The sequence below is a fragment of the Pseudonaja textilis genome, chromosome 11 (assembly GCF_049901715.1).
Source record: "Pseudonaja textilis isolate UNSWEBS1 chromosome 11, rPseTex1.2, whole genome shotgun sequence".
Classification (NCBI taxonomy): domain Eukaryota; kingdom Metazoa; phylum Chordata; class Lepidosauria; order Squamata; family Elapidae; genus Pseudonaja; species Pseudonaja textilis.
In genome coordinates, this window is record NC_142000.1 from 7,318,032 (window position 1) to 7,340,748 (window position 22,717).

At 36.1% G+C, this 22,717-nt stretch overlaps 1 protein-coding gene across 2 annotated transcripts in view; it reads right to left on the reverse strand.

Moving 5' to 3' along the window:
* The window catches only part of CDYL2 (chromodomain Y like 2), a 77,103-nt gene that overhangs the window by 49,140 nt on the left and 5,246 nt on the right, over positions 1 to 22,717 (reverse strand). The gene's annotated exons all lie outside the window — the stretch shown is intronic.

Sequence of the window (22,717 nt, forward strand, 5' to 3'; positions counted from 1 at the left end):
TCCAGGCCAGCTTAATTTATGATACAGTGTGAATTACTAACCTAGTGTAAAATTCGCATACACACACAGCCTTTGAATTTAGTCAGGTGTATTTATTGTTATGAGTTGGAAATAAATTCAATTAACAGAGTAATTGAATAATAGAGTTAGAAAGGACCTTGGAGGTCCTTTAATCCAATTTCCTGCAATTAATATTTTAATTGCAAAAAGTGGAGTAAGTAAAAATTCAAGCACAAATATTCTTAATTGTTCCTTAAAATAGTGATATAAACATTAAGTTGTTGTGACGTATTGGTAAAAGCAGAAAATGGGTTAATTCAAGTCACCAAGTTGTGTTGTACAAAACGTACTCTAGTCTACAGATGCTTTATTGTTAGAACTAGTTTGTGCCATTTTTCTTTTTTCTTTTATTTATTAAATTTTTATAGTTGCCTATCTCACACACATGATTCTGGGTGGTGTGCAATAACACAGTCAAATAAACAAAGATAAAACAACATTATAATACAAATAAGAAAAAATAAATAAAGAGATTAAAGTAACACTAAGGGAGAATGGATTTTTCTGGACCATAAATGATACCAGAAGTCTTTATTTTTACCAGAATTCTTTATGAACTTGAATGTTTTAAATATTTTCTCTCAACTGGTTCTAAGCAGAGAGAAAGTATTTACTGGTTCATCATAGCTACTTTTTAAGGAGAGTGGTGGTCAAATTTATTGTTCCAGCTTTTCTGGTAACATATGATACAACTCTGAGGATCCCCCTTGGTGTTTTGTGGTAGCTTTTAAGAATGCTACAAATGATTAAAAATTAATGACATCCAGGGAAGCTTAGCAGAGTTTTTAAGCATAATATTGTACACTCCCAGTTAAAAGTATAGAACTTGGCATGTTTAAATGTGAATTTAAAACACATAGTGTGTATTTTAACACTTGTACTTAGTGCTTCTGTACTGGAGTTTATCTATCACTGCAGTCCGGAGGCTTGAATAACTTACATTTCTTTGACTTTTTAACTTTTATGGTAGAAGTGTGAAATACACAGTACAAGAGAATAACAAGAGATAAATAATAACAAAAGCTACTAAGAAAGAAATGATAATCACCCAGAACAAAACTTTCCGAGTACAGCTTTCCAAGCTACGGGGATCTAAGTTAGACCAGGTTAGACATCCCTCAGAGCTTTATCAAAAATCTTGTCTTTAATGGCTCTCCTAAAGCACCATAGCTATTCTTTTTCTGTAATTTTAGAAACATCAGTGTTTATATTTTCCAATTTCCAAAGGATATTTTCATTTTGAACGGAATCATAGAAATTGAACTGTTTTTGAAAATACATCAAATCAAATGTAGAAGATAGAGAAACTTGCAATGGCCCCAAAATTAATGAATATGATAAAAAAAATACAATCGATCAGAATATACTGAAATTGTTGATAAGTGATAATAATTCAAAATCAGGAAATGGAACTCATTAAAGATTTTACATTGCAAAGCAAGTATTCTAAGCCCTGGTCTACCCCTTTCAGTTTTTTCTAATATGTTTTTGTATATTTATAATACTGTGGAAGGCAAATAGATTATATAAATTTGTTTGATTTACTGCAATACTGATTGTTTCTTTTGTTTTCAGTGTACAAACTTTCTGTCTTCTCCTAAACATGCTAAAATTGAGGTACATGACTAGCTTTAGAATTCAGTATTTCATTGTGCAATTTGTAGAAATGGTTAAAATATTCAGCAAACTACCTTAACTGTCTGAAAGAACCCAACTTTTCATTTTTATGTATGGCCATCCAGTTATTTATTGATTCATATTTTATGGAGACTTTTATATATGAAAGCTAAAGTAAAATGTATTACAAATTAAATATAGATTAATTTTCCCCAAATCCATATGGGGAAGAAAGGACCCACCCTTTCTTTCTGTATTGCATCAAAATTTCCCAAAAATTTACACTTCTTGCAAACTAGTGAGGCAAGGAAACATCTGTTTCAACAGATCTCAAATTTCAAACAGATTTCAAACATCTCTTGAGAATATTCCACCCCTGGATATATAGATGGCTCTCAACACACACTGAATGAATATTGAATTAGGGAAAACATATATGGGAAAAGAATCTCAAGCAAAACTAATAACGACCATGTCCTGAAAACTTGGAAAAGCTGGATTTTTTTCACCTCAACAAAGTGAAAATCTTGATGAGCTATATTGAACTTTATTGTTTTACTGGAAAACAAAATGACATAAAGTTCAAGGAACAAGGAAAGAGAATAATCACCAATACACAGGGCATTCCCCTAACTAAACAGTTAAAATAAAATGAATAAACTTTGCATCATAAAGTATATAGAACATACTTTTTAGCTTAAGATATCTGGAAGTTTTTTAACAGCTAAAAATCCTCTGGAGACCAACCATTTAGCCTGAAGAAGCAAAAAATGAAATTTATTGAGTGAACAAACTACAGACTTGATCATTTCATTCAATGAAAACAATTTCCACTGATGACTCTATGTGTGACAATTCTAATGATAAACTACCAAGATCCTATTCAAAGCTTGTGAGAACTGTGAACAATCCTAGGCCTCCAGTTTGTACACCTCTGCGCTTGAGAGACAGTATTGTAAGAGTGATTGATTTTTTTCAGCTACTAGAATCTAAAATATCTCTCATTTCTAGTGACCCAGCAGATACAGAACATATCTTTTCTTTGATCTCTATTTCTTAACATTTCCTGTAATCTTACCAGTCTCACAGATATGAAAGAATCACAATATAAAAAAGATGTTGAGATTCTAGAAAGGGGACAGAGAAGAGCAAGAAAGAGGATTCGGAAACGGAAGGGTAAAGCATATGAAGAACGGTTGCAAGAATTGAGTATGTCTAGTTTAATGAAAAGAAGAACTAAGGGTGACATGATAGCAGTCTTACAATATCTAAGAGGCTGCCACAAAGAGGGGGTTAATCTATTCTCCAAAACACTTGAAGGCAGGACAAAAAGTACTGGGTGAAAGACATTAAAGAGAGATTTAACCTAGAACTAAAAAGAAATTTACTGACAGTTAGAACAATTAATCAGTAGAAGGGCTTGGCTCTAGAACTGTAGGTGGTCCATCACTGGAGGTTTTTAAGAAAAGAGTAATTAATTACCTTTATTGTCAGAGTAGAACATGTGTACAATGAGATTGGCTGAGCCTCCCTTTGTGCACCCTGCACACACATACAACTCACAGTGAGGACAGAAGTCCCTAACCCAGTCCCACTATGTGAGCTCGTTGTACAACGCGCCGGACCTGCAAGTCTATCATACTATGTTGACATGAAGTTATTGTCCGTTCAGGAGTCTGACAGCCCACAGGTAGAAACTGTTCTTCATCCTGTTGGTGTAGCTGGCTATGCTTTTATATCTTGTACCTGATGGTAGGAGAGTGAAGAAGGGCTGACCAAGGTGTGAGTCGTCCCTGAGGATTTTCCTCAGTCTTTTAAAGGCAGCAAACTGACTGAACACTCATTTGTCTGAAATGGTATAGGGCAGGGGTGTCCAACCTTGGCAACTTTAAGACTTGTGGACTTCAACTCCCAGAATTCCTCAGCCAGCAAAGCTTGTGGACTTCAACTCCCAGAATTCCTCAGCCAGCAAAGCTTGTGGACTTCAACTCCCAGAATTCCTCAGCCAGCAAAGCTTGTGGACTTCAACTCCCAGAATTCCTCAGCCAAAGCTGGCTGAGGAATTCTGGGAGTTGAAGTCCAAAGTCTTAAAGTTGCCAAGGTTGGACACCCCTGGTATAGGGTCTCCTACACAGTTAAATTAGAAGACCTCCAAGATCCCTTCCAACTCTTGCTATTCTGTTACTCTTTTATATGATATTACACTATGGGCCTCACCCCATTCCTAAGAGGTCCTTAAAGGGGGCATGCATCAGCATACCAGCGTGTCTACCATCCCTGTCTTACTGTCCCCATTTATCTGCATTTACTCTCGTTGTTTTTGTTTATGTTCATACTTGTTATCTTGTACATGTAAATGAATAAATAAATGAACATATAAATAAATAAATAAATATATATATGACCGTTTTGCTACCTAAATAGTTCCACAACACTATAGTTGACTGTTGCCAAAGATCTGTATGATTTTGAACTTCCATTAGCTCTCACGTTGTAGTTTGTGAATGAAGTTATTGCTCTCCCACCTTTGCTTACCGAAAAGAGAAGGCCGCTTCTTTTGGGTGACTGCAGTACTTGTTACTGAGGCCTTATTTTTGCCCATGAAAACCATTTGGGTACAATTACAATTCAGTTGACCCAATACGATAATCTAATCTTGACTACCCTACAGTGGAATCTCCCTAGGCCATATATCACAAAAGGGCAACTCAAGCATCCTACTAAATTCAAAGAGAATTCTTAAAGCAAAAGGAATTTTGTCATTTAACCCAACGGACATTTCTACTATTAAATTTGAGAGAAAGAGAGATTGTGTAAGTGCTCTTAATGGACTGCATTCTTTCCCTGCCTTACAGTGGAGACTGTGTGCTGATTGTGGTTGTTTATCTGCTATCTCACTAACAGCAATGGAAATGGATCATTCGGGGAAGAGTAAAAAGAATGGACTTCTGGTTTTGCATGACCGTACTTTGAATAATTGGTAAACATCTTAAAAAGCATACTCCTCCTAAAATTATACACTGCATACAGATTAGTAGGTTATCTTAAGCTAGCTTGGGGCTCTCACACAAAATTTTAGCAAACTTGTAAGCTATCATTAATTTTGCAGAAAGGGTTGGTTGGATCATCCTGCACAGAATTATGCAATGGTCTCGAATAGGTATGATTTGGATGTCGGCAGAATTAAGAGCAAAGGTACAAGAGATAGGGGTAGAAACAAACATATGGGCTGACCATAACCCAATAAATGTTAGCTGGAAGGGACAAAAGAGAAAAGTAAGATGGACATTGAACCAATCTATATTAAAAGACAAAAAATATATACATAAGATGGAAAAGGAAATGGGATTCTTCTTCAAAGAGAATAGGAAAGAAGAGACTTCACTACAAAATGTTTGGGACACAGCGAAAGCATATATTAGGGGGTTAGCTATAACTTATACAATGAAAAAAGAAGAAGAAAAAGAAACAATATCAAAAGACTCTAGAAGAGGAGCCTAAAAGACTTGATTCAGAGTCACAAGAATCTAGCGAACTAATGCTCAGCACTAAACTGGTGCTATATAAGAGTCAGTGGAATTCAAGGGGGACTAGACTAGGGTTGCTTGTGGGAACCTACTGATTCTAGGCTTATTCCTCTCTTGACATCATCACCGGGCTTCTCCTATCCTTATCCTGTGTTGGTTTAAATTTCTCCTATTTTTTTTTTCTATCAAAACAAGACATGACTCATATATTCATACAATAATTGGCAATTTTAAAAATATAATGAACAACTTTTTTAGGGAATATAACATTAATAGGTGGGCATGGGTTAATTTGTTCCTCTGCACCATATACATGGAAACAGCTCCGTATCCAAAGCCACTGCTGTTACTATTATTTATTTTTTATTTCTTCCTATTTGTTAACCTTGAGAGGGCATAGTAACCTCTGATAATGTGGGAAATGATGGTTTAAGCAGAAAGTGGAAACTTCATGTCTTTTGGGTTTAATCCAGTGGGGTCTCTTTCAATTTTACAGCCTAAATATGTTAACAGTAATCATGCTACTAGAATCTCATGTAGCCTAGCCATTAGTTCCCTGATCAAATGGACCCACAATCTCCACAACTACTACTGGCTAGACTTGATGTCTTTCTTAATTTGTTGATCTATCTGTAGAAAAGTCTGAACAATAAAAACATGAAATAAAAATATGGTTTTTTTAAAAAAAAATGAAATTGTGAGCTTGCTGTGAAGAATCGTGTTTTCTCCTTTTTATAGAAAATTCCACCAAATAATTTCTCTGCTGTTACAGAAGGGCAATCTGTAGGGGATTGACCAACCAATGACACACCAAGGTCTGGACTAGTCTGGACAAAACAACATTTTGATCTGATTTCATTTCAAATGTAGTCTGCAGTGAATTACAGCTAGATGATTATTCTGTATATATTTAATGCTTCCCTTTTGGTCAAATTAAATATGACACCTGGGGAACAGGTTTTGGGTGTGGTTCTGGGATGAGTGAGTTATATTAGTCAACATTAGAATCCCAACACAGGAAGCTTATGTAGGAGTCTAATATTTGCCTAATGCAGGAATTCAAATTAAACCATCCTTGATAAATGATTGTCCTCTCTTTGCTCGAATGTATTTCAATGGCACCCCTTACTCTTTGGAACACCTTATTCCTAGGATAGAGATGGCCCTCTCCCTCTATGCATTTAAGATGCAATTTAAAACCATGTTATTCTAATGGGCATTCTAGTGGACCCTCTTGTTAGTTCCAGTGCTGTCAGGTACAAAAGTCCAATTGCTACGTAGCCTATGCACAGGACTCTGTCCAACTAATGGTTAGCACCTGTTTGGACTTAGATAAGTGTCCACTGAATTCAAGGGAGGTTGGACTTAGTTCGCTTGTGGCTACGTAGGGATTCTAGGCTGATCTCTCTTTTAACTCCACCCCCAGATTCTGCCACTCCTTCTGCAGGTACTTCTTATACATTTTGAGTTTAGTTTTAATTTGTTTGGACTTCATAATTTAGTTTTAATTGTGTATACCCATTGAGTGGCTTGCCATCCAGATTCTTAGTTGATTAGGGAGGCTTATAAACAGGGTAAGGTAAACAAACAAACAAATAAATGCTTCCAACTGAATTTACTGTTGGGAAGCTTTTGTTTGCAACATTCAATCAGAATCCACCTTCTTATAACTTAAGATGCCATGTTTTCCATTTCTGATGTTAGATGTAATCATTATTCAACTACAGTCCAAGCTCAATCTAATGGGCCATATGGAAAGAAGGGGTGATGTTGAATTTGAATGTCTGTTAAGTGTAATGGATGTAATTATATATAATGTGGGTTAGTTTGCAATTATTTGCCCTACTTGGCATACTGCCTACTCATGTGACTCTCACAAATGATGTCAATTAGGCATTACATCAGGGATGCTAAATGATGGAAGTTAAATAAATTATGTCAATGGCTTGGATTATTTCAGATACGTTAGATTTTGTCCATTATTGGCGGCAAAGCTTGAACTCAACATTTATCTGTTGCATGTAAAGTACATTAAGCATTCTATAAAATCTAAGATTTACTTCAGCTGGAAATAAAAACACCAGTGCTTCTTCTGAGAATGTAGCACATAATAACTCTTTTCAATGGTAGGTTTGCATTTCTGGAAGCTTGTCTCAGCTTATGTATACGAGAGATCACCCATTTCTTCCTTTTTGGGGGGGATAGGCTTGAAAGAACTCTATACTTCAAGTACTATAGGACTGGAAAAAAATTAATGGAATTACCTAAAACCTAATCTAATAAATTTAGACAAGGAGACATCGCTCTGGAAATTAGCAAGCTTTACACAGGCTGCTTGCAAACAGAGAATAATTTATCAAAAGTTTTAATGCTTTTTAATATTGTATTTGCTATTGAAAGAGTTTAATAACACTGAATGTTCTGATTTTTTGTGCATTTTAATGTATTTTATTAATGTGTGGCAACTGTTGTGCAAGTTTTATCTTATTTGTTATGACTGGTGGTCAAAACAATAAATAGATTGACTAATCAACCAACCAACCATAGAATGAAGAAAGGTACAGACCAGAGTTATGAGTATTGTGCTGAGAAAATACATCTCCTTGTAAATAGTAAAATTGCACACCTGATACTTATTTATGATGCCATAAATTGAGGTCAGCATACGCTAGTAAGAAATATTTGCTCTTTTTTGGATAGCTGAATACTACTGATATAAGCCCGATAAGAGACCACAGATTTCATTTACTGCTTCCAAATCATTTCAACAGTTGTATCCAAAATAGAATGGTAAAATCTAAAAGAATCCAAATATATTTCCTCACCAAGGAAACTGAGCTGATGCAGATAGAGGAAAGTTGGACGACAGCCCTGCTAGAGTCCATAACTTGAGTAAATAGCTTAAAGAATGGAATGTTCTGATTTGGGAACCAACCCACAAGCCAACCAATCCTTTGAGAGGATCCTCCAATCCCCCCTTGGACCTCCCCTCATCCCCAGTCACACGGAACCCGAGCTTCCTATCCATGATATCTCTGCTTGTCGAAATCTTCTCCAAGATATCACGTGGAAGTTCTGGAAGAATGCTGAGTCTTTCCACCCAGAACTTTCACACTGAAGTCCTTCCTTGGGGAGTAGATTGTTGGTTCTCTACTGCTCATGGCAGTTGACCCCAGATTTCTAAATGGATTAGAATTTCCCCCAGCAGAAGAAATGCTGGGTTGGTCACTTCCATTAGGGGGGAGGGGACAATCAGTTCTTTTGTTTTAGTAGTAATTTGCTCCCCTTTTTAAAAAAAATATATCTCATTTCTCTTTGAAAATACTGAAATCCAGAGTGATGAAGTGGCTAAGGTGTTGGATTGAGATGGAGAAGACCTCTATGTTCTATTTCTGATTCAACCTCATCAGGTGATGATGGGCCAGTCCTTATCACTCAAACTCAACCCGCTCCACAAGTTTGTTGAGGAGACAAATTGAAGGACAACATATTTATCTTGAGATCCCAGAGGAAAGCTAAGATATAAATATAATAAACCATATATACATCGGGAAAAGAGAACACTGGAGTCTAAAATGAACAAATGCAATTCATGTTATGCCTTGTTCAGATTCTTTTTGTTTGGGGTAAGAAAATTTCCTAATGAACTGAGTGGTTGTTTGCAATCTACCCACATACAATATATACACATGAACAGCACTGTGTGATTTGTGATCAAATCAAATTATCTCTCTGTAATTAATTTGACTGGATTCAAAATTACTTTAACTTTAAAAGATATTTTAAAGGGTAGTAGAAATTTGTTTTTGGAAAACAAATACATGTATTTGTTTTGCCCCTATCTTCTGATTCAATCCCTCAAAGTCTGGGTGTAGCCCTCAGGCTCAAGAGTTATGCTATATGATTCCTTAACTGCATGTCACTGCTGAAGCAACTAAGAAGTTGACTCTTCTTTGCCTGGAGGAAATGAGGCAGGATGATCCTCCCAATGGATCTTTTTCAATCAGCCTTTGGAGGTCTTGCAAGGAATTTCCTCAGAAGTCATTCTGAAGCTTCCTTCTTTCCCTGTTCTGGCTGAGCAGCAGCTCTGACCTTTAATTTCTGCTGGAGGACAATGAGAAACCAACAAATGCCTTCTCTTGCTTCCATGGAGCAAACAGAATATTGTTTTTTTTTTAAAAATATATATAATATCTTCTTTCCCCCGGGGCTGTAAATGGACAGCTGACGAAAAGTACAGTCAGAACTTTCTGAAACAATTGGTGTTAAGTACTATGGAAAACGCCTTGCTTGATGTCAAACAGAATAGAATAACAAAGTTGGAAGGGACCTTGGAGGTCTTCTAGTCCAACCCCCTGCTCAAGCAGGAAACCCTATACCGTTTCAGACAAATGGTTATCCAATCTCTTCTTACAAACTTCCAGTGTTGGAGCATTCACAACTTCTGGAGGCAAGTTGTTCCACTGATTAATTGTTCTCCCTGTCAAGAAATTCCACCTTAGTTCTAGGTTGCTTCTCTCCTTGATGAGTTTCCACTTGTTGCTTCTTGTCCTGCCTTCAGGTGCTTTGGAGAATAGCTTGACTCCTGAGATATTGGAACACTGCTATCATGTCTCCCCTAGTCCTTCTTTTCATCAAACTAGACATACCCAATTCCAGCAACCGTTGTTTACATGTTTTAGCCTCCAGTCCCCTAATCATCTTTGTTGCTCTTCTCTGCACTTTTTCTAGAGTCTCAACTAACAACGCCATGCCTGATGCATCATTTAAGAGCCTCACTAAATAGAATGTGTGATGACTCCTGTATGTTAGTAGGTCACTCTCTGGCCAGAAGTGGTGAGAAGAGTGAGAGGAGAAGAATGCATGGGCTGTGTGCTTTCTGAATCATGCATTTTTGACATGACCACAAAATCCTTTCCAACAGTGTCATTCCATTCAGAGAGCATGAGTGCATATTTATGCTGATGTGCCCAAGAAAAACAATATTGTAATCCAAAGATCAATGCCGGTTCTTCTTTCATCATTCACATACTGACTTTGAAGAGATCCTTGAAGAAATCTTCAACCCATCTATTGGATGTATTGCGTCAGTTTCCTTGGTGACTTCTAAAAATCACAATTTCCCTAAATGCTCTCATATTAAAAAGGGCCCTTTTTGGAAGATATCTTTATATGCACAACAGCATTTAATCCTCACAATTAGGACAATATATTGAAAAAGCTTTTTTTTAAATGAAGTGCCTTCTTTATGATTCAATGCATCTACTGATTTCAACAAAGCAATCTAATCTCATCGCACAGTAATTCTTAAAGTTGCTAGAAGATATAACTTTTTTCAGTAAAAAAACCCCACAGTATAGTAAAAATACAATTTGCTCCTGCAAATTATGATAGGCTTTATTGATTTGCCAGAACCAATTACGTAAATCTGGGAATCATCAGTCTTCTCAATAGGCATGCTGTTAACAAAAAACAAGGGTTTACAACATCTGTATTGGAAGATATTACTTGTATCTGTGCCATTTCTAAAGACTAGTATGTTCAATACAGATGCCTAGGAAATAAATATTTGAGGAAAAGCCTGTTCTCCCATCAATCCATCTAAAAGTCTAAATTAAATCTACAGCAAACAGTTGTATGATATATACAATTCTTCCAATTTTTCAGAAGGCCTTCTCTCTCTCCAGTGTGTGTTGATTAAACATAGCAAGTAGCAGAAGGACGAATAAGGAGTTTAGGTGCTGAAGGCAAGGCACAACAAGGCAAGGTGAAAGACCATGGCTCAAAAGCATATTGTATTATGAATATATAACACAATGTTTATGTGTTTATGTATTTATTTTTCATTTTACAGTCCACTCATCTCATTCAATATGCTCAATATGTGAAAGACTACAACTCAAAAGCATATGAGTCCTTTTTCTTGGCTTTACTGTTAGTTGATTAATTATCTCAGCTGCTATGTGTATTTATTTTTTGGATCTTTTTATTATTTTATTTTTCTATAATTTTATAATTGTGAGCTGGCCAGAGTCACTTAGTTGAGTTAGATAGCTGCAGAAATTTAATGAATGAATGAATGAATGAATATGAATACCCCCAGTTCAATACCTAGCAGTAACAGAATAATCTAACTCTTGTGTACCTATCACCCAATGCACAGAATAACTGTCTTACATTATAGAATTCTGATTGGATCTTTGGGATTCCACCTAGTCCTAAGAACAGACAATGACATCATCACTCAGGATTATAGTAAGGTTTGCTGTAACAAAGGCTAATTGAACATTTATTGCAGATGTTTTTGTATTCCTGCATTGATCAGCAGATCAGAGCCTTTGAATGAGATGTTTCTTCCAATGCAACCAGTCTCATTTGAATTTAAGGGATTAACTAGTAACTTGAATGCCTCTGCTATAAAGTTGAGCCTCAGGCAATTCTATATCTGGAAGTGCACCTCACTTCGTACAGTTGGGCTCACTTCTGTGATTTCCTTACTGAAAAGAAAAGATCGTTTTTAGGCCACAGTATTTGGGAGTCTTAGTATATTTGAAAACAGGTAAATGAAGTTAGTTGCCCGTCTGGTTTATAAAGTTAACTCCCCATTATTGATGTAATTCTGTTGTTATTATTAGCCTGAAGTATTTAGTGCTATTCATATTTTCTTTCTGTGTTTCTTGACCATATTTAGGATCCTATCCCTCCCAAATAAATTTATTCTGGATAACAGGCTTTCTGTAAAGTCTGGCAGTGGGATTTCTTGCTTGCTTGCTTACCACTGTTTTCATCAGCTCCTTCTTGACCAAACTGAAATAGGTAAATCTATCAGAGTAGTCAAATAATCTTATTGATCTATACTGAAGGACAATGCATGAAATCATCTTTACTACCACCTTAATGAATTATGAGCTTTAACAAATGAACTATATCTGTAGGAAAAACAAAGTCCCTTAAATAATAAGCACCCTTTATTTTACCTACCTCTGATCAGATAACTTTGGAATGACTTTTTCACTCTTAATGCTAGTCATGGGCAATTAACATCATAACAGGGAACTAACTTTTCCCCCAAATATATGGCTAGAGAAATTGGGTGGAACATTTCTGCAAATTTCTCTACGAGCAGAAGAAATTATCCAAACACCTGTCAAGGGAAGGACCTCAAAGATAGGTTCCACTACTGAAAAAGCCTCCCCAAAATAGTTCTTTGGAATGTCTTCTCTTGGGTTTTAATGGAAGTGTAGGTAGCCAGGGGATCTGGAGATGTCAATTATACAATGAAAGATGAGATATTCATACAGGTACTTTTAGTGTCATATTGAAACCTGTGCAGAAACTCTATCTTCTGTCCCTGAGAATTTCTCAGAAATGTTCTTCTCGCCTGAAAATTATTCTGCAACAAATTGTCTTTCATCCAAATGAATGAGATCTAGACATGAAAAATGCAAGAGTTTTTTTTTCTACTTGGCACTTATACATGTAGATATATAATGTGTACCCATGCATGCATATGAACACACACACATACAAACAAAGACAGTGGAGCAATGAACCATATATCTCCACTCATATTTCACTACATTTACTGAAAAATGAATTTCACACTTTTGTGTTTTTAGGGTGGAGAACCCATTGTCCTCCCAAGATATGCTGAAAAATCAGATAACTTTTCAGAACTGAACATGCTTGGTATAACAAAAGTGGACGCAATAATGTCCCAGAGAAGAAATGGAATGAAATTGGCCAACTATCATGGCACAATCTTAAAAATCCACATGGATTTGTCAACTAAATCAACAGCTGACCATGATTCTAAAAGTACTTTACTAGTACATCTCAGAGAAGGACTTTGTAAGCTGATGCTTCTAAGTTAGTTAGCTAGCTGCAAATTCTACTTAAAAACGTTAACAAAATTCTTAAGAAACATGACAGTATCCATGCATAGGCAAGAAAAAAAGAGAACCCAAGGATTACTGAAAGTATAACACAATACCTGGAAAAATGAGGAAAAGCCTATACAAGAACTGTGGAATGAGTATGCACCAAGGTAAGAAAATTGAGGTGGGAAGTTGAAGAACAAATTTTGAAAATTGAGAGAAAAAATGCATGTCTTGAATGATATGCTCTACAGTTTCGTTTTCTAGTAGACCAAGAAAATGTGACATTATATTAATTGCTGGATAAAATTTGCTTCTAAATAACTTCTTTCACTTAAAAAACTTAAACAAAACTCTACTTTTGATGTGTATAAAATAAGACTATCCATAATATATTCATGGCTCCATACATGCTTTTGTTTTCATCTGTTGAGATAATTGGTTATTAACTTCTGATTATTCTTGTGCTCTTCAAAATAATGAGCAATTCATCTTTTATTAAAAAAGGTTGACACAACCAAGATCCTTATGTTATAAATAGATATAACGTTGACTTCTCCCCAATATAATGAATAACAAGAGAAAGAGAGAAGCAAATTATTCTTTCACTGTTTTTATTGTTTTATAATTGTTTTGTTTATTGCTTTTCTTATTATGGTGAGCCACCCAGAGTAGCTTAAGATGGGTAGCCCTATTAATCCGTTGAAAAAATAAATAAATAAGCTATGAATATGCTATACCATTAAACTCTAATGAACGGACAAAAGAATTTTCCATAGCTCTTTTTTGTCACATAATCATCCTTTTGATTAGAAAAAGCCTAATTTTGATTACATTTGAATTTTATAATTTAGAAGTAGGGGATGCCTCAACATTAGTTAATTCTGTACTCATGTCCCACCATAAGTCATCATTTCATATGTATATGTTATGGTTTTTATTGTGTAACATGTGTGTGTGAGTGTGTGTATGTGTGTGTGTGTGTTTGATAGCAATCTGTGAGAACAAAGAAAAAGAATGAACGGGTAGAGGAACAAAATATTGTGGTTTTCTAACAGAGGCAAAAATATTGTGAGAAATGTTAAGAAAACTGTGTTACAGATATTTCTGAAACTAAAAAATGGGGGAAAACCCCTTCTCTCATAATGTTCCCTGGCCCTTGTCTTAATTGAACATAGACTTTCTTTTTGAATTTGCAATTTGTGTTCCAGATAAAGTCCCACGTCAATTTTTTGTAGACCTTTGAATCTTTGTTAACAATGGGGTGGACTAATATTCCACATTGTTCATATGGAACAATGTAGATTAACGCTGAGGTAAATATTTCTATCTCTGCACATCAATTACTAAACTGTTTTTCAGCAAAGACACCTCCTACTTCTTCCTACCATAATCAGATCCTGTTCAATTCAGCAATGAAAAACCTTCAGTGTAATTGTTCCATAAACTTGGCAGCCATCACTGGTATATTAGATAAGAAAGGAGTTTATTTGCTAAGATCTCCTATGACTTTTATTATGTAGCCCAGAACTAAATCCAAAATGACCAAGACTTTAATGTATGCCCCAACTTTCTAAACTGGATTCAAATTAAATTCTGATTCTTTCAACTCAGAGGTCCTTCATTCCATTAAGATTATTTTTTTTTACCCCACTTTTCCCTATCTTAAAAAAAAGGTAGTCACTCTAACTAGCTTTACAAACTATAAATAGCACAAAACAACTAACCAATGATGACACCAAACTGTTCTCTAAGTGAAACCAATACCAGAAAAAGAACAACAAAGAGCTAAACTAAGTCAAGATACCAAGCATGAATAGAATCAACTGCATTTCTAAAAGGAAATGCCTTCGCTGACTGGCAATTGAAAGAGAAAGATTACTAATTTGGTTCACAAATTTCTAAAGAAGTGGGACAAGGGAGCTTTCTCACATATTCCCACCTATATAGCTTTGAATTAAATCTCTATATAAGGGATGTAGAGCAGCTGATCTGAAAGGACATGATATCCACATGGAAAGACACAATCTTTCAGGGAGTTCAAGGCTTCATCAAGCTATAGAAAGGGGCCTTTGAGGTCATTTAATCCAACCTCAATATAGGGACCAAGTTAAAATACCCTCAAAAGATGGCTGTCTAGTGTTTGCTTGAAATTATCTAGTAATTGAAAGTCTACAACTCTCATAAGAACTGGTTCCTATGTCCAAATGCTACTACTTAGCATATTTTTCCTAACATTCAGTTGGCAAAAGACAATGATTCCATGTCCCACATCCTGGGATGATAAGTGAAGATGCCTTCTTCTGAGTGACACATGTAACTGAAGACTTCTCCCACATCCAGCCTCATTTTTTTTCTTTCCAAGGTGAAACTTAACAGATTCACTCAATCTCTCTTCAAAGCCTTTCATTTCTAGTCCTTGGATAATCCTTGTTGTCAGTCCTTCCATGTTTTCAAGCTCATGTAGATCTTTCTTAAAATATAGTACCCAGAAAAGGAAACACTGTTCAGTGTAGAAACTGGCCAGGTTCAAACAGGATGAAATTATTACTTCTTGTGATTTGACAACCGTTCTATTGATGCAGCCTAATATCTTAACTAACTTTATGGTTATTGTATATTACATTAGGGACTGATATTCAAAGGTATGGTAATGCATGGCTGTGAGAGTTGGACCATAAGGCAGGCTGAATGCCGAAGAATTGATGCCTTCAAGTTGTGGTGTTGAAGAAGACTTGAGAATCCCTTGGACTGCTAGATCAAATCAGTCAACCTTAAAGGAAATCAATCTGACTGTTCTTTGGAAGGACAGATAGCAAAACTGAAGCTCAAATACTTTGGCCACCAAATAAGAAGACAGCACTCCTTGGAAAAGACTCTGATGTTGGGAAAAATGGAAGGCAAAATGACAAGGGGACAGCAATGAATGAGATGGTTAGATGGTCGTTGATGCAATGAACATGAATTTGGGCAGACTTGGGGAGACAGTGGCATGCTATGGTCCGTGGGGTTGCAAAGATGACTTAGCAACTGAACAACAACAACTTTAGATTTGGAATTAATTTTTCTCACCTCTAACAACTGGTAGGCTCATGCTTCCTATTCAGTCCCAATTCCTCAGAGGAGCGAGTCTGCCACTCTCAAATATCTGCAAGCAAACAGCCAAGCTCAGAGAGCACTAAGGGTTTCATACACTCTCTGGAAGTATGTGGAAGTATATACTCCCTGGATGGAGTTCCAGGTTTTGCACTAGTGTACCTTATTCTAGGTTCTCGCTGCAGTGTCCTGCAGATCTTCAGTGCAGAATATTTTTCTTGTTTGCCTGTCTCAGCTTTTCTCACTGCCGCAGGCTTCAGTTCTTTACAGAGCTATACTTGTTTTCCTCTGAGCCAGCAAGGCAATGTCTCTGGTCCAGCACTTCCCAGGGAAGCACCAGACTTGGATCCACTGTGTTGCATGCTCATCCCAGATTTCTAAAAACTCCTAACTAGAGCTAGGACAGTCATCTCCGTAATTTAGCCTGTTTTTAACTAGCCCTGGCAGTGAAATGAAGATCTTCTGAAAACACTACGAACTGCTTGATTTATAACTTCATTTGCTGATTAAATGTACAAACAGACCAACCTCAAAGGTGTTTTTTTTCCAAGGACTTGAAGAAAGATAACGGGTTCTTTCAAGTATAAATGGATGCATTTTAAAAAAGAAAGGCAACAGCTCTCAGAAATACAAGCCTGACTAGCATTTCATCAAACTTGTTAAATATACTGTTCTTTACCTTCTTGATTTAATCAGTAGCTGACCGTAGGGCTAATGCACAGCTGTAAAACTCTCCTGGTTGGGTCCATTGAAAGCTCAAAACCGAATCTCATACACCATAAATTAATTGAAATATTTCCTCAAATTCCATGGAGGAATCTCAGCAAATTTCAGAGGAAGATGGCAAACCTCGTGAAACCTCCCAAGCTTGTGTGATTTTTGACTATTTTTCAAAGTATTGTTTGGGTTTCTTCTTTTCTTAAGTTGGGAGGACACTAACTCTAACTTGAGAGATTACCATAAAAACCAGCTAATCCTTAGTTCAGGTAATTTTCAACTTACTTTTTAGCAATGTCACAATTCTACAAGCATTGAGTTTAGTTGAATTTGGATTGAAGATTTAGTACGTCGACTATACTTATTTAAAGCTTTATTGTACTGAATACATTATTTCCCCTTCAACCAGCTAACTTTTAGAATTATTTGTTTTTAGATGATTGATTGATTGATTGATCAATTGATTTCTTGTTCCCTGCAAGCGGGAGCCTCTTGATGGGTTACAATTATAACTCTAAAAACTCCAAGGTACAATTACATCAGAGTATGCAACAGGAAAAATTAAGCCACAAATAAAAATCATCAACCAAACAGCAAGAAAGCAATAAAAGTAGATGAAAGCTTCCACAAGCAAAAGTCCTCTTAAGCAATTCTGTTTTTAAGAATTTCCTGAGGCCTCACAAGGTAAGAATTAATTGGATTTCGGAGGACGGGGAATTCTATAACATCTGTGCTGCCAAAGAGAAACAACTTTACACATACATACAATCTGGTGGTCCACTTGCTGATGCAAAGAACCTGAACATGTTTCCTTTTTAGCTTTGTAGACTCAGGACTAGTAGTATTTACTGTTTCTAGAAGAACAGCTCCTAGCTTTGCTGCCTGCTCCTTCCTTCCATCAATGGATTTCTTTTCAAAGCCAAAAGATGGAAGAAGCGTGGGGAAAACACAGGAGACAGATGTCAACCCCCATAAAAATGTTATAAATGGAGCATAGCAAATTCACAACAAAGATAGTCAAAAATCACACAAGTATCCCAAATGTCTTTCTGGATAGTCAGCAAAGAGAGCGGAAACCAGCCAGCTAGCTAAACTTCTGTATTATTTTCAACTCTGGCTGACGGATGGATCCAGCTGGATCGTTTCCTAGATATGATTTATTTTTGGGGGGGTGGGGGGAGCAAAAGATGACGGTGACTTGAGTGCAAGGCTATCTCTGTCTGATGGAGCTCAGAAGTTTGTCAAAAGGCAGAGATGTACAACAACGGCCTGCAGATCATATATCCGTATCCCTGAGCTCTTGTTTGCAGCATTCAGCGTTTCCAAGATCACAATAAAAATGGTGCGATTTTCCAGTGATGCTTGGGACAAAAATAAGCAAAAACAAGAGAAGGAGAGCAAAGTCAGGTCAAATGTTTGAGCCTCTGGTCAGTCTTCCCCAGTCACTGTCATCATCCTCATCCTCATCATCATTTTTTATTTATTCATCTAACAAAAATTACAAATTTGAATGAACAAAAAGAAAAAAAAAACCCACCCTAAAATGTGACAGGGGTGATAGGCACATTAGCACCTACACTTGCCCCCTTAGGAACCTGCTAAATATTTTGTGAGATCCACAGAAGTTAAGTTGGAATTAAAATTGTGAAAGTTAGTAGCTGAAACAACTGAACTGGGTAAGTTATTCCAGACTTCAACACTCTGTTAATGCTGTGGTTCACTGGCAGCCGGTGCAGCCGGAAGTGGAATCAGACAGTGGGAAAGAAAAGGGAATCTGGGGAGGACTTGGACAAGGGTCCTGCTTCTGATACAGAGATGGGGCTAGGAGCATCTGAGGGTTGTATGCTAACTCCAGAGCCTCCAGAATCTGGTAGCAGTGAGGCAGAGGAACAAGGAGAGGCTGTTCCCAGTGTGCGTGTGCACAGAGCTCCCAGAAGGCAAGAGCAGCTAAAGACAAAATGGGTAACTCGGGAGTAAGGCTTGGAGGTGATTGCCCCTCCCATAAGGTATAAAGGAAGTGCCAAGGTAGAGAAACCTTTGCAGGAAGCAAAGTTGTTCACTCTGTTCAGATTAAACCTGGAAACTTTGTGTGGACTTTGTATTTCGTTTGGCTTTTTACACTTCATCTGGCACTCTAGTTGTGGGCAGCAATTCAAAGGAGAGAAAGGTGGGTGCTTATCTCGAGGGACTGTTTGGGACTCATTACGGGCTGGGAATGAACATAATTCCCAGCGATGAAATAAAACAAGAGTTCTTTGGACTAAGCATGTGCTTAATTATGGTCTTAGGAAGCCTTGGTCAGAACAGTTACAAAAAATATTTTACAATCAAATTTAAAGCAGTTTACATTAAGTTTAAAGTGATCATCATCATCATCATCATCATCAACATCAACATCATCATCATCATGTGTTAGTCCTCCCCCGGGAGGACTAACAAATATCAACCTTATTATACTGTAAAAAATTCAGGAAGGAAGACAACTTCACTACTTCAAGAACCCGACCATACAGAATGAATGGTTCTATTCTTCTAGGAACCAGCTTGTAAACATCAGTGGCATGAAAAGATGTGGTGACAGTGATGCCCGAAGCCAAATTTTTGTATCATAAGAAAAGTTATAGGCTTGAGATGCACACTAAGCTCAACCACCTCCACCAAATTTGAGATCTGCATTCCATTACCAGCAATGCTATTTTCTAAAGCTTGATATTACTATGCAAGATAATCTGTTCAGAGTTGGAGCAACACAATAGATCAGCTGCTTTCATTTCTCTCAATGATTTTTTGAGAATAAAAGGAAAGGGAAAGAAAACGGGATTTTTTGTTCTGCTGCTTCTCAATTCTGCTCCAAAAATGCTCGTATCTATTCCAAAACTATCAGATTTAAAAACTAATGTGCCTGCCCAATCCCGGCATTTATTTAAGCAGGTGAATTAATAATACCCTGATTAAATGGCCGTTAGTTTTGCAAAAAACTAAAAAACAGAGATACCTGTTTGTCAAGATATGAAACTGGGATTGTTAATCCTGAGTTTATAACCCTAATGGTGATTTTCCAGTAGTACACTTTTATTTCCCTCCCTCATTTAGAGCTTACCAGTGAAATGTTCAAATATCTGTAATCACAATTGCTCTGTATTATTTTTTTGATCAAATACCTTTATGATTGAGTCACTCATTATTCTTAACATGACAGAGCAGAAGGCAATATAGAGGCTGTATAAAGATTTTCCAAGTCAATTACAAGAGCTTAAATAAGCATCCATCAGCAACGTGAAATCTACCACTTATGACAATGCTACTAATTCGGTTTATCATTAATACCTGCAGTAATCTGCATCAGAAAGTATCTGCATCGAGTTATTGGTTAGATTGAGTTTGAAATGGAATTATGTACAAAAGATAAACATCTTCTTGTTAAAATGTATAAACTTCTCTGTTGAAATTTGAAACAGAAGAAGTGGTGAAAAGATTTAAAGTGGGCTAAAAATTGGTTATGGTATATTGATGGATCAGTGGGAAAATATGTGATTGAAAGGATTGAAACTTACATTGTTATAATCCTAAAGAGATTTTCTATATGATGTATTGTTGGTATATGTTTCTGGAGAAATTGCCTAGTAAAGGGATTTCAAATACATGTTGGAACTATGAAGAAGCAAGGGATATATTATCATGGTGGATATCTAAAAAAATGCTAGAAAATTTTGGATTCAAATTCTTACACTGATTCAGAAGATTTTAAAGATTAATACACAATTGGGGTTAGAAGTCTTTTGGGACTGATGGACAGACAGTGGGAAAAACATTCATGAACGTTGGTTTTTTTAATATGACAACTGCAATGAAATTATTATATGCACCAAGGTGGAAAGATTCAGCAATTCAAAATAGAGGAATGTTTGGTGAAGATGATGGGATTTGCTGACTTTTTTTTTTAATCAGAAAAAAGACGATATTTATGGACTTGGCTTGGTCTAGGATGGTCATGGTTTCCCGTGAAATCTGTCCATATCTTGTGAAATTAAAGAGTTTCATCACATCATTTCAACCCTGACCTACAAATATTCACCTGTATCAAATAAGTACTCTGGACTGGGAAATGTCTTCCATTACTCTTGAATTCTGGCCAACAGGTGCTATTCTGGAGCTACATACTTATCACAAGATATTTCATCCATTCATATAAACTTATAACTGGAAAAGATACAGATTGCTTACATGAACAAAAGTATCTAGTTTTGAACAAGTTTGACAGCTATTTGCAGCAACTGCAGAAACAGCTTCTCATATTTTTAGAAAAACATAGAAAAATAATTGTAGAATACATATTCTTTGCTCAACCTACCTATTATTCTATGTGTGCATTTTATGGATTGGTGACTTTGAATATCTTATGGCTCAGGATGTGGTGAATTTTCATTAATTTCATATAGCAAAATAATCTATGGTAATTGTCAGGAGGTATTGGTTGGCAGGCACTTTCAAAGAGGATGTAATGAATGAATGGAGTAAAAATTAACCCAGGTAGAGCATCAAGGACCCTTCATTCCATAATTCTTGAAGGCAATCATAGTAAAACATTAATCTCTCTATACATGGCCATAGAATATGATATTGTACTCCTCATAGGGTTTATCTGAAGTCAATGTGGGTATCTCAGTGTGAAAGGCCTTTTCTTATATATTATATAAGGGTTTGAAGGTTTGAGCCTTAGTAAGAACTATATAAATTGATGCCCATGTTATGGATTATCTCGGATTTTTTTTAAAAAAATATTATTATTAATCAATTTTATATGCCACCTGATTCCCAGTGACTCTGAGATATTATTTTAGCTATAGTTTTAGATATTGTGATTATCAGGTGAGAGGGGAAAGAGAGTTTTATTTACTTTATGGCTTTCCAACATGCACATTACTATAACTGAAAGCAGACTTTATGAGGGGGAAAAAAGCATAATCCAAAGTTGAAAATCTATTAATATTCCTAGCTGTTGACTCAGCATTTTGCTAGTATTGGTGTTAGCCAAATAAGCTTATCAGTACTGGTGCATGCACATAAAAATTCCACTCAATGTTCATAGATGTTTTACATGGAACATAAAATCAACCATCAATCTTCTTCTTTCCTTAAGCACAATACCGGTTAATATTTCTAAAAAATTAGGATGTTGGTGGTGAGGACAGTGTCCTATCATGTCAACTCTGTAGAAGCATGCTTTATTTTAGAAATGGGTGAGACATCTATGCTGAAATACCGCCAAATTACAAAATAATATAAACATTTGCAAAATCATTTGCCTAAAATGACAACAAGGATCTCATTTATTTATTTTTTGATAAACCAAACTAAGATCATAATTCTATGGAATCCCCTGAAATCTTCTGGGATTGAGACAGTTAACAAACTTTATAAAGAAATGAACAATGAAAAACTGAAGGAATTGGGTTAGAGGACCTCATGACATTAATGACACTGGAGAATAGTAACTTTTAAGAAATGCCACTTTGAAAGCTTCTGTTTGGTCCAGAAGAAATCAAAAGTTATATCAATTGGTCACACAACTAATTAAAAGCAAACATCAATGAACAACACAACGCTAAAACTGTATCTTAAATATTCCTTTCATACTGCATATTGCCTCCTTTGGCTTTTTGTAGAAAGCTTAAATAATTATCAAAGGAAGCCTATGCTTCTTTCATTTCAGAAAAACAAACAAACAAACCGTAAGCTTAGAAGAAATATAATTAATTTGATAGAGGTGCTTCCATTTACAGCTGTCTTCCACTAAACATCCAGTTGTGGTTTTCATTACAA